General features: G+C 35.7%; 1 pseudogene; it reads right to left on the reverse strand.

Annotated features, from left to right (window-relative positions):
* Positions 1-2,409: 2,409 nt before the first annotated feature.
* LOC104005223 (protein FAM133B-like) lies at positions 2,410-4,462 on the reverse strand (annotated as a pseudogene).
* Positions 4,463-12,593: the final 8,131 nt, after the last annotated feature.

Below are 12,593 nucleotides of genomic sequence, written 5' to 3' on the forward strand. Positions count from 1 at the left end.
GCTGCTTAGAAATTTCTTCTTCTGGATACTTTAAATTATTTCTCTCATGTTCAAAGTTCCACAGATCCCTAGAGCAGGAGCACAATCCAAACCTCTTTGCTAATGCATAACAAAAGTGACCTTTGCTCCAATTCCAAATAAGTTCCTCATTTCCATCTGAGACGTTATCAGCCTGGCCTTCACTGTCCATATTATTATCAGCATTTCAGTCACAACAATTTAACAAGTCTCTAGGAAGTTCCTAACTTTTCCTTATCTTCCTATCCTCTTAGCCCTTCACACTCTTCCAACCTCTACCTGTTACCCAGTTCCAAAGCTGCTTCCACATTTTCAGGTACATTTATAGCAATGCCCCATTCTTTGGTACCAATTTTCTATATTAGTCAGTTCACATGCACTGCTATAAATACCTGAGACTGGGTAATTTATTTAAAAAAAAAGGGTTAAATTGGCTCACAGTTCTTCAGGCTGCACAGGAAGCATGGCAGCGTCTGCTTCTTGGGAGGCCTGAGAACTTACAATAATGGCAGGAGCCAAAGGGGAAGTAAGGCACTTCACATGGCCAGAGCAAGAGGGAGAGAGAGAGAGTAGGGATATGCTACACACTTTTTTTTTTTTGAGACGGAGTCTTGCTCTGTCACCCTGGCTGGAGTGCAGTGGCATGATCTTGGCTCACTGCAAGCTCCGCCTCCCGGGTTTATGCCATTCTCCTGCCTCAGCCTCCTGAGTGGCTAGCACTACAGGCGCCCGCCACCATGCCCAGCGAATTTTTTGTATTTTCAGTAGAGATGGGGTTTCACTGTGTTAGTCAGGATGGTCTCGATCTCCTGACCTCGTGATCCACCCACCTCAGCCTCCCAACGTGCTAGGATTACATGGGTGAGCCACCTCGCCCAGCCAAGATAACATATATCTTAGAGTTGAAGAGTACTGGAGTATATATAGTAAGTATTAAACAAATTCTGACTAAAATTTTAATTCCACCCAATAATGTTCTTTGAATAGAAATTATCAACTCTATACAAACATAGTCAGGAATATCTTGGGTCCCATGGAGCATCAAGTTGCCATAGTGACAAGACAGAGAAACATCTTAAGAAGACCTCAACATGATCACGTATTGTTAAAATGCTTCTATTGGAGATTACTCTTGCCTGAGTTTGTCCTTTAGCTCAAATCCCACTCTCAATGTGAACTAGTGTCTGAGTTTTACAGAGAGGGTCAGGTATAATGAAAGCTCATGTAATGTTTTTGTATTCAAAATGTCTATAAGACTTTGGAGGATAAAAACTGGAATGCAAGGTGTTACTTCATGATACAAATAACATGAGGGAAAGGGATTCCTCTAAAGATGTTTTTTTGGAGAAGTTTATAGTGCATGCACTCTTTTTCTTGTTCTGCTATTTGGTTTGGCCACTTTGCAGCTAGCTTCTCGTATTATACCACACTAACATCAAAAGACTATTCTCCAGGTTTACATTTAAAAAGAAACAACCTGGGCCTTACATTTAGCGCTATCTTTATGAAATTGGGTTTTGATTTTAAGGAAAATATATCATATTAAAGACATATTTATTCTACACCCTTCCTTGGAATCTACCAAAAGTACCAAGAACAGTTTAAAATTTAAATAATGTAATATCTACAAGTTCAGAAATGAGTGACAAAACAAATAAATAATTATGGGAACATACACACAGTCTACTGATTTCAATAAAATGTGGACCAAAATGAGGGATAAAGCAGCAAACCAGTACATCTTAAAGTAACACAAAAGATCTGTAAAGACTCTTCCAAAGACATTTTACGTAAAATAAGGAGGAATGAGAGTATGTGAAGTCCACAAAAGACTCGGGGGATACCTCTAAATAAGTCAAAGTCAACACTGCAAATAGCATAAGAAAAACTGCCTCTGAGGCTAGGATAACTTGACCTCAGAAACCATCTGGAGGTAATATGAGGAGGAGAAGAATCAAAGAGAAACACCGGCCAGATTTGCAGCTAAAAATGAATGCAGCTGAGCAGAAATAAATCCAGAATGATTACTTCTAAAACTCTTGTAAGCCAAGTAACTCTACTGAAACCCAAGGTAAACTCTCACTAGTTCACCTGATCATGCTGAAAGGAAATGTGCCAGATAACGATGTTGAATTGATGAGTAGAAGTTGTAAAGTAGCATTCCTTTAAAGAACAATTAATACCAATTTTTCTCAAACTATTCCAAAATTTAAAGCAGAGAGAATTTTTCGTAACTCATTTTATTAAGCCAGCATAACCCTGGTACCAAAATCAGAAAAAGACACAGCAACGAAAAGGCAACCACAGTTCAACATTCCTGATGAACACAGATGCAAAAATCTTTTTTTTTTTAAACTTGTCATAATTTGTTATTAATATACAAAGACAACAAACTTTTAAAACATTACATTTACTAAGATTCTGGCAATAAGACACAGCATACCAGGCTTGCCACTCAACTTGTTATTGTAAGTCTCAGCTTCAATATGAAGCCGTTTTTTTTTTTTTTAATCAAAACCCTGCTTTTTACATGCTAAATATCTTGGCAAGTAGGCCATTAAACATAGTAATGAACTTAAGACAGCAAGAGTGAGGAGTTAACAAAAGCTAAACATTGCAGCCTAAACAAAATTCATACAAAAAAATAAACTATCACTAGTTACATAAAATTTTCCTGACTGGTTAAAACTTAGTATAAAACATGCATTTTAGAATCTTTAGCTATCAAGTTCAAAAAGTACCAATGTCTATTTAAAATAATTCCTCTCCCAAGCCAAAGTGTAGTCAAAATTAATTCAAATGACATAACACATTCTAATGCTAAAAAATATTCATTATTACTGAAGTGGAGGTAAATCCCAGAGCTTTTGGGGCTTTCTCATGCTGCAAATGGCTGTTTCTCTGGTTCACTCAAAGCAGCATATGACAGCATCCAAAGATGACACTAAGCTCAGTAAAGGGCAAGACTGCTGGTAGCCAGCTCTGACCTCCCCGTGAAGCATGGCTACTGTGTCCATAATACAGGATGTGTGAGGATCAAAGGCACACTATTCTGCTAGCTAAAGAGATAGCAAATCACCCCCCAACCCTAAAAGCTCCTTCCCCAGGTAAATAAAAGTATACGAGGGGAAAAAATTAAAATACACTTATCTACAGAGTAAGGGTTTTGAAATATTAATGTAATCCCTCCTTCAAAAATTCTAACTAGAGTCATCTGGACATTTCTGATTACATCTTAAAGATGTATCCAGATTCAATTTCTGTTGGTTTATCCTTAGACACTTCTAGTCAAAAGTATTAATTTTATTCCCAAATATCTTAACCACTAGTACAACTGCAGTGTATTATCTCCCAGAGTTATCAAGCACTGGAAGAGAAAAAAATAGATGTTCAAGCAGCAGGCAACATTTATGGCCCTTTCACACAGTGGCATCTGAGTGGCTACTGAATAGTCCAGGAATAATTCTAAAAACAAGAAAATTCATGCATTTTAGTAAATATGTTGTAGTTTTCACAGTTGAAATTTCCTCAGACATTGCACTTTCTTTATAAGGGAATCCTGATTTTTCTTAATGTTACGGTGAGTCAGGACTTGAACTAGCAGCCTTCTTTTTCTTCTTCTTACTGTGTTTCTTATGCTTCTTTTTCTTTTTTGTTTTTTCCTCCTCAATATACTCTGATTTTGACAAGGACTCAGATGATAAAGGTTTATCCTCAGAATACATCTTTCTCTTTTTGCTGAGTCCTTTAATATGCTTTTCTTTCTCAGTTCCATCTTTTGACTTCTTTTTCTTTTTTAAACTATCCTTACTGTCTGATTCAGTTTCTGACATGGAGCTTTCAGAAGATTTATGTGAACGGTTCTTCTTTTTCTTTCTCCTTTTCCCTTGTTTCTTATCCTCATCTTCAGAATCAGAAGAACTGCTGGAAGAATCAGAGCTTGATGAAGAAGAAGATGAATACCTACAAGATTTCTTCTTTTCTTTTTTCTTTCTCTGTCTTTTTTTGGATGAGCTCTCACTTCCACTTAACAATTTCTCCCTGTGTTTTTCCAGTTCTTTCTTCCAGTTCTCATTCATTATTTCTTCAAATTCAGCCAAAGCCTTGGAGCCTTTCTTTTTCTTTCCTAGTTGCTCTTTTACTTTTCTAGTTGCTCTTTTACTTCTTCCCAGGTAGGCCTTGGTCGATTCAGATAATCCTGTATTGTTGGCCCTGAAGACTGGATTGGACCCCTTGATCTCGCCATTGCTATTGGGTTCATATAGGCCACCCGATTGTCCCGCTTCCCCATGGTGCTGGATCGAGCGCACAGTAGCACGCCGAGGGAAACCGGGCCGGAGAGACTGCCGAAGAGGGCCTGCCGCAGGTCCTCTTGCTGCCTCGCAAAAATCTTAAACAAAATGCCAACAAACCAAATCCAACAACACATCGAAACAATAATATACCACAGTCAAGTGGGATTTATCCCAGGAATGCAAAGATAGTTCAAATTATGCAAATTACTAAACGTTATACATTACATCAATAGAATGAAGGACAAAAATCACATGATCATCTCAATTCAATAGATTCAGAAAAAGATTTTGATAACATTTATTCTGACTTCATGATAAAAACTCTTAATAAATTAGGTATAGAAGGAAAGTTCCTCAACATCATAAAGTCCATATATGACAAACCCTTAGCTAACATCATACTGAACGGAGAAAAAACTGAAAGGCTTTCCTCTAAGAACTGGAATAAGATAAGGATACCCACACTAACCATTCATATTTAGCATAGTACTAGAAGTCCTAACTAGAACAATCTGGCAAAAAGGAAAAAAAAATGGCATTCATATTGAAAAAGAGCAAGTCAAATAGTCTCTGTTTGCAGATGACATGATCTTATCTTATATTTCAAAAAGCCTAGGGCATTGGACTTGGAAAAGTTTTTATGAATAACACCTCCAAAGCCTAGGCAACAAAAGTGAAGACAAATGAAATTATATTAAACTAAAAACCTTCTGCACAACAAAGGAAACAATCAACAGAGTGAAAAGAGAACCTGCAGAATGGAGAAAATATTTGCAAACTACTCATTTGACTGGAGATTAATATCTAAAAAGCTTCTGCAAAACAAAGGAAGCAATCAACAGAGTGAAAAGAGAATCTGCAGAATGGAGACAGTATTTGCAAACTACTCATTTGACAGGAGCTTAGTATCTAAAATATACAAGGAACTGAAATATCTAGATAATAAAGAAAACAATCTGATTAAAGAATGGACAAATGATCTGAACAGACATTCCTCAAAAGAAGATATACAAATGGCCAACAGGTATATGAAAAAAAATGCTCAATGTCACTAATTATCAGGGAAATGCAAATAAAAACGACAATGAGGTATGATCTTACTCCATTTAAAATGGCTATCATCAACAAGATGATAAACAACAAATGCTGGCAAGGATGGGGAGAAAAGGGAACTCTTATCCACTGTTGATGGGAATGGAGAATATTACAGCCACTTTGGAGAACAGTATGAAGATTCCTCAAAAAAAAACTGTAAATAGAACTACCATATGATCCAGCAATCCTACTACTGGGAATTTATCCAAAAAAAGGAAATTATTATATCGGAGACACATCTGAACCCTCATGTTTACTGCAGCACTATTCAGAGTAGCCAAGATATGGACTCAGCCTAGATGTTCAACAACAGATGAACAAATAAAGAAAATGTGATGCATATACCTCACAAAATAAAATTCTGTCATTTGCAGCAACATAGATTGAACTGTAGGACATTATGTTAAGTAAGATAAGCCAGGAATAGAAAGTTAAACATTGCACATTCTCACTCGAATGTGGAAGCTAAAAAAAGTTGATCTCATAGAAGTAAAAAGTAGAACAGAGGATACTAGAGGCTGGGAAGGACAGGGGGAAGGGAGGAATAGAGAGAGATTTGTTGAACAATACAAAATAATGGCTAGATAATTTTAGTGTTCTATACCACTGTAGGATGACTATAGAGAGCAATAACATGTTATATAGTTTTAAATGGCTAGAAAGAGGATATTGAACATTCCCAACACAAATAAATGATCAAGGTTTGAGATGATGGATATGCTAATTACACTTATCTGATCACTATACATAATATATATCAAAAAATCACTAAGTACCCCATTATCTGTACAATTATTATTGTCAATATAAAAAAGGAAATTTTAAAACAGAAAAAATACACTTTGAAAGAATTATAAACTAAATCAGACTTCTAAAAAGCAAAAACTGAAGAAAGAAATAGTGAAATAAAATCTTCAATATGTTGTGAGAAAAAGCTACATGTCTATAGTTATAAACCCAGAAAATCCTTATTTAAGAAAACATAAAATAAATATTTTTGTATATTAGGCCATGCACCATGTGTGCCTAATATACACATGGGAGGCAGAGGCAAGTGGATCTCTTGAGCTCAGGAATTCAAGACTAGCCTGGGAAACTGGTGAAACCCCATCTCTACAAAAAACACAAAAGTTAGCTGGACATGCTGTCACACCCCTGTAGTCTCAGCTACTCGGGAGGCTGAGGAGGGAGGATTGCTTGAGCCTGGGAGTTCAAGGCTGCAGTGAGCCGTGATCACATCACTGTACTCCAGCCCAGATGACAGAGTGAGATCCTGACTAAAGAAAATAAAAATTAAAAAAGGGTTCACCACTAGATTTTCACTAAAGGATCTTCTGAAGCAGAGGTGTCCAATCTTTTGGGTTCCCTGGGCCATAGAAAGAAGAAGAATTGTTTTGGGCCACACATAAAATAAAGTATCACTAATAATAGCTGATGAACTAAAAAACAAAACAAAAAACGCAAAAGCATCTCATAATGTTTTAAGAAAGTTTACAAATTTATGTTGGGCTGCATTCAAAGCCATTGTTGGGCCACATGCAGCCTGTGGGCTGCAGTTTGGACAAGCTTGTTCTAAAGTATCAATATGAGGAAGAAAGAAAATGGTCTTAGAAGTAGTGTCTGAGATACAAAAAGAAACAGTAAGAAATTAATAAAGATGAGGGTAATAAATATTGTCCTTATAAAGTAACAACTATTATTATATTTAACTTGTATGGCTAGAAAAACAGAGTTGAAATATCAGAAAACAATATCATGTATGTCAAGAGAAGAGTGATCAGAGGTAATGGGTAACATTCTTACTTCCTTCAAAAGAAGAGATTGTTTTTATTAACTTCAGAATTTGCTAGGTAATTAAATGCACAAGGTACAAGTTCTAGGGTATCTAGTTAAAGACCAGAAATAGAATATATACTCTCCAAATAAACCCAATAGAGTGAGAAACAAAAAATAAAATTCATTATCTTAAAAGGGATAATTGTGACAAGCATAGAAAAGCAAAATAAATAGCACAATATATTAGGACACCTACTAATAAATGAATAATTAAAATAAATAAAATAGCACTAAGTATTACTTTTGCACCAATCTAATATTTCAAATTAAAGACAGACATTGTGAGGATGACCTTTCAAAATCCAGCTATATTCTATTTACAAGAGACACATGTAAGAATAAAGATCCAAAAATGTTGAAAGCATAGAAAATAATATGCCAGGAAAATAACAAGAAACCCCATAATATTTATATTAGAAATGTAGATTTGAATACAAGTATTATTAGAGATAAACACCTCTCTTTCACATCACATAGTGATGAAAGTTTCCAGTCATCATAAAGATATATTTCTAAACTTTTATGCATCTTTATGCTTCAGAATATATATAGCAAAATTTTACTTAAATGTGAGAAATTGACAAATGTAACTCAAAGTGGAAGACTTCTAAACACTTATTTCAATCTAATGACCAAGCATTAAAAATTAAATTATGTATAATTCTGCATCCAAAATGAGAGAATATATATCTGCTTGAATGCACATGAAGCAACAGTAAAAAGTGGCCATGTAACAAGCAAAATACAAATCTCGGCTAATTTTAAACAATAATTGTTATGTACATCACATACTTGTATTGTTTATCAAATGCCTTTGATAAACACAGTCAACATTACACTGAATGGGCAAAATCTGGAACCATTCCCTTTGAAAACTGGCACAAGACAAGGATGCTGTCTCTAACCACTTCTATTCAACATAGTATTGGAAGTTCTGGCCAGGGCAATCAGGCAAGAAAAAACAACAAAGTATATTCAAATAGGAAGGGAAGAAGTCAAATTGTCTCTGTTTTTAGATGACATGATTTTGTATTTAGAAAACCCCATTGTCTCAGCCCAAAAACCCCTTAAGCTGATAAGCAAATTCAATAAAGTCTCAGGATACAAAATCAACGTGCAAAAACCACAAGCATTCCTATACACCCACAATAGACAAGCAGAGAACCAAATCATGAGTAAACTCTCATTCACAATTGCTACAAAGAGAATAAAATACCTAGGAATACAGCTAACAAGAGATGTGAAGGACCTCTTCCAGGAGAATTACAACCCATGGCTCAAAGAAATAAGAAAGGACACAAACACATGGAAAAACATTCCATCCTCATGGATAGGAAGAATCAATATCATTAAAATGGCCATATGGCTGAAAGTAATTTATAGATTCAATGCTATTTAAATCAAACTACCATTGACTTTCATCACAGAATTAGAAAAACTACTTTAAATTTCTTATAGAACTAAAAAAGAGCCCATATAGCCAAGACAATCCTAAGAAAAAGAACAAAGCTGGAGTCATGATGTTACCTGACTTCAAACCATACTACAAGGGTACAGTAACCAAAACAGCATGATACTGGTACCAAAACAGACATATAGACCAATTGAACAGAATACAGACCTCAGAAATAAGATCATACATCTACAACCATCTATCTGATCTTTGACAATCCTGACAAAAACAAGCAATGCAGAAAAGACTCCCTATTTAATAAATGGTGCTGAGAAAACTGGTTACCCATATGCAGAAAACTGAAGCTGGACCTCTTCCTTATGCCTTATACAAAAATTAACTCAAGATGGATTAAGTTAATGAATTTATAAGGAACTTAAACAAATTTACAAGAAAAAACAGACATCCCCATCAAAAACTAGGCAAAGGACATGAACAGACATTTCTCAAAATAAAACATTTATGCAGCCAGCAAATACATGAAAAAAAGTTTAGCATCACTGATCATTAGAGAATTGCAAATAAAAAACACAATGAGATACCATCTCATGCTAGTCAGAAGGGTGATTATTAAAAAGTCAAGAAGTGGCTGGGCACGGTGGCTCACACCTGTAATCCCAGCATTTTGGGAAGCCAAGACAGGTGGATCACCTGAGGTCAGGACTTCAAGACCAGCCTGGCCAACATGGTGAAACCCTGTCTCTATTAAAAATACAAAAAATTAGCTGGGTGTGGTCATGGGTGCCTGTAATCCCAGCTACTCAGGAGGCTGAGCCAGGAGAATCACTTGAGCCCGGGAGACAGGTTGAAGTGAGCCGAGATCATGCCATCGCACTCCAGCCTGGGCAACAAGAGTGAAACTCCGTCTCAAAAAAAAAAAAAAAAGTCAGGAAGCAACAGATGCTTGTACTCCATTGGTGGAAATATAAATTAGTTCAACCATTGTGAAAGATAGTGTGGTGATTCCTCATGGATCTAGTACCAGAAATACCATTTGACCGAGCAATCCCACTACTGGATATACACCCAAAGGAATAGAAATCATTCCATTATGAAGATACATACAAACATACATGCACATGTGTGTTTATTGCAGCATTATTCACAATAGCAAAGACATGGAACCAACCAAAATGCCCATCAATGATAGACTGGATAAAGAAAATGCAGTACATATACACCATGGAATACTACGTAGCCATAAAAAGGAATGAGATCATGTCCTTTGCAGGGACAGAAAACCAAACACTGCATGTTCTCACTCATAAGTGGGAGCTGAACAGTGAAAACATGTGGACACAGGGAGGGGAACAACACACTGAGTGGGAGTGGGGGGTGCAAGAGCATCAGCACAAATGGCTGATACATGTGGGGCTTAATACCTAGGTGATGGGTTGATAGGTGCAGCAAACCACCCTGGCACATATACACCTATGTAACAAACCTGCACATTTTGCACATATATCCTGAAACTTAAAGTAAAATTTTAAAAAAAGAAAAAAAAGAATCAATAAGTAGGTCAGATGAGCACTCACAGTACCTGGTTTTAACTATATATCACTGAAAGGGACACTGAAGAGGTAAGAAAGACAGACTTGAATTGCAGATGCCACTCTGTTTCTAAGACCATCAAAGCAGTATCTCTATGAGTCTGCAAGAACCACAATGTCACTGGGCTTAAGGTTCCCCCTAAAGTAAATATAGCTTAGATCACAACACACAAGTCCTTTTGAATATCTGAAAAGCCTTCCCAAAAAGGACGGGTACAAACAACACCAGACAGCAAAAGCTACAGTAAATATCTAACTTTTCAATGGCCAGACACAGATGAACATTTACCAGTATCAGGACCATCTGGGAAAACATGACCCTACCAAATGAACTAAATAAGGCACCAGGGACTAAGCAAGGAGAAACAGAGATATGTGACCTTTCAGACAGAGAATTTGAAATAGCTGTTTTGGGAAAAGTCTAAGAAATTCAAGATAATGCAGAGAAGAAATTCAGAATTCTATCAGATAAATTTTAAAAAGAGAGATTGACATAATTAAAAAGAATCAAGCAGAAATCCTGGAGCTGAAAAAATGCAGTTGGCATACTGAGGCATGCATCAGAGTTCTTTAAAAGCAGAAGTGATCAAACAGAAGAAAGAATTAGCTTGAGGACAGGCTATGTGTAAATACACAGTCAGAGGAGATAAAAGAAAAAAGAATAAAATACAATGAAGCACACCTACAAGATCTAGGAAATAGCCTCAAAAGGGCAAATCGAAGATTTATTGGCCTTAAAAAGGAGGTAGAGAAAGAGACCATGGTAGAAAATTTATACAAAGGGATAATATCAGAGAACTGCCAAAACCTAGAAAAAGATATCAGCATTCAAGTACAAAAGGATTATAGAACACCAAGCAGATCTAACCCAAAGAAGACTACATCAAGGCATTTAAAAATCAAACTCCCAAAGGTCAAGGATAAAGAAAGTATCCTAAAAACAGCAAGAGAAAAGAAACAGATCACATACAAAGGAGCTCCAATACATCTTGCAGAAAACTCTTCAGTGGAAAATTTACAGGCCAGGAGAGAGTGGCATGACATATTTAAAGTGCTGAAGGAAAAAAACTTGTATCCTAGAATAGTATATCTGGCTAAAATATCCTTCAAACATGAAGGAGAAATAAAGACTTTCCCAGACAAACAAAAGCTGAGGGATTTCATCAACACCAGACTTATCCTACAAGAAACGCTAAAAGGAGTACTTCAATCAGAAAGAAAATGACTTTAATGAACAATAAGATCTCATCTGAAGGTAAAAAAAAATAGTAAGTGCACAGAAAAACACAGAATATTATAATGCTGTAACTGTGGTGGGTAAACTGCTCTTATCTTAAGCAGAAAGACTAAAGGATGAGCCAATCAAAAATAATAATTACAGCAACTTTTCAAGACTTCGTACAATACAATGTAAATAGTAAGAAAAAAAGTTAAAAGGCGGAGGGACAAAGTTAAATTGTAAATTTTTATTAGTTTTCTTTTTACTTGTTTATGCAAACAGTGTTAAGTTTTTATCAACTCAAAATTATGGATTATAAGATAGTATTTGCAAGCCTCATAGTATCCTCAAATCAAAAATTGCAACAGATACACAAAAATAAAAAGCAAGAAACTAAATCATAACACCAGAGAAAATCACCTTCACTAAAAGGAAGACAGAAAGGAAATAAAGAAGGAAGAGAAGACCACAAAACAACTATCAAACACATAACAAAGTGGCAGGAGTGAGTCCTTACTTATCAATAATAATATTGAATGTAAATGGACTAATCTGTCCAACTAAAAGACATATAGAATGGCTGAATGAGTTATGCAAATATGTATAATTAATGTAAATTTTTAAAGATTTTAGATATTAAAAGCTTGATTCTGAATTTTATAAAAACAAACATACACTGAATAGAAAGAGAGAGATTCATTTGTGAAGATTATAAACAAAGCGAAAATGAAGAAAAAATGGAAATCAAGAGAAAAGAAAGATAAGACTTGAAGAACAGAATATCCAGTTTTTTTTAACTTTTATTCTAGGTTAAGGAGTATATGTGAAGGCTTGTTACATAGGTAAACTTATGTCATGGGGGTTTGTTATACAGATTATTTCATTACCCAGGTATTAAATGCAGTACCCAATAGTTCTATTTCCTTCTCCTCTCCCTCCTTCCTCCCTCCACCCTCAAGCCAACCACAGTGTCTGTTGTTTCCTTCTTTGTGCTCATAAGTTATCATTTAGCTCCCACCTATAAGTGAGAACCTGCATTATTTGGTTTTTTGTTTCTATATTAGTTTGCTGAGCATAGTAGCTTTCAGTTCCATCCATGTTCCCACAAAGGACATGATCTTGTTCTT

The sequence above is a fragment of the Pan troglodytes genome, chromosome 13, assembly GCF_028858775.2.
Source record: "Pan troglodytes isolate AG18354 chromosome 13, NHGRI_mPanTro3-v2.0_pri, whole genome shotgun sequence".
NCBI classification, from domain to species: Eukaryota; Metazoa; Chordata; class Mammalia; order Primates; family Hominidae; genus Pan; species Pan troglodytes.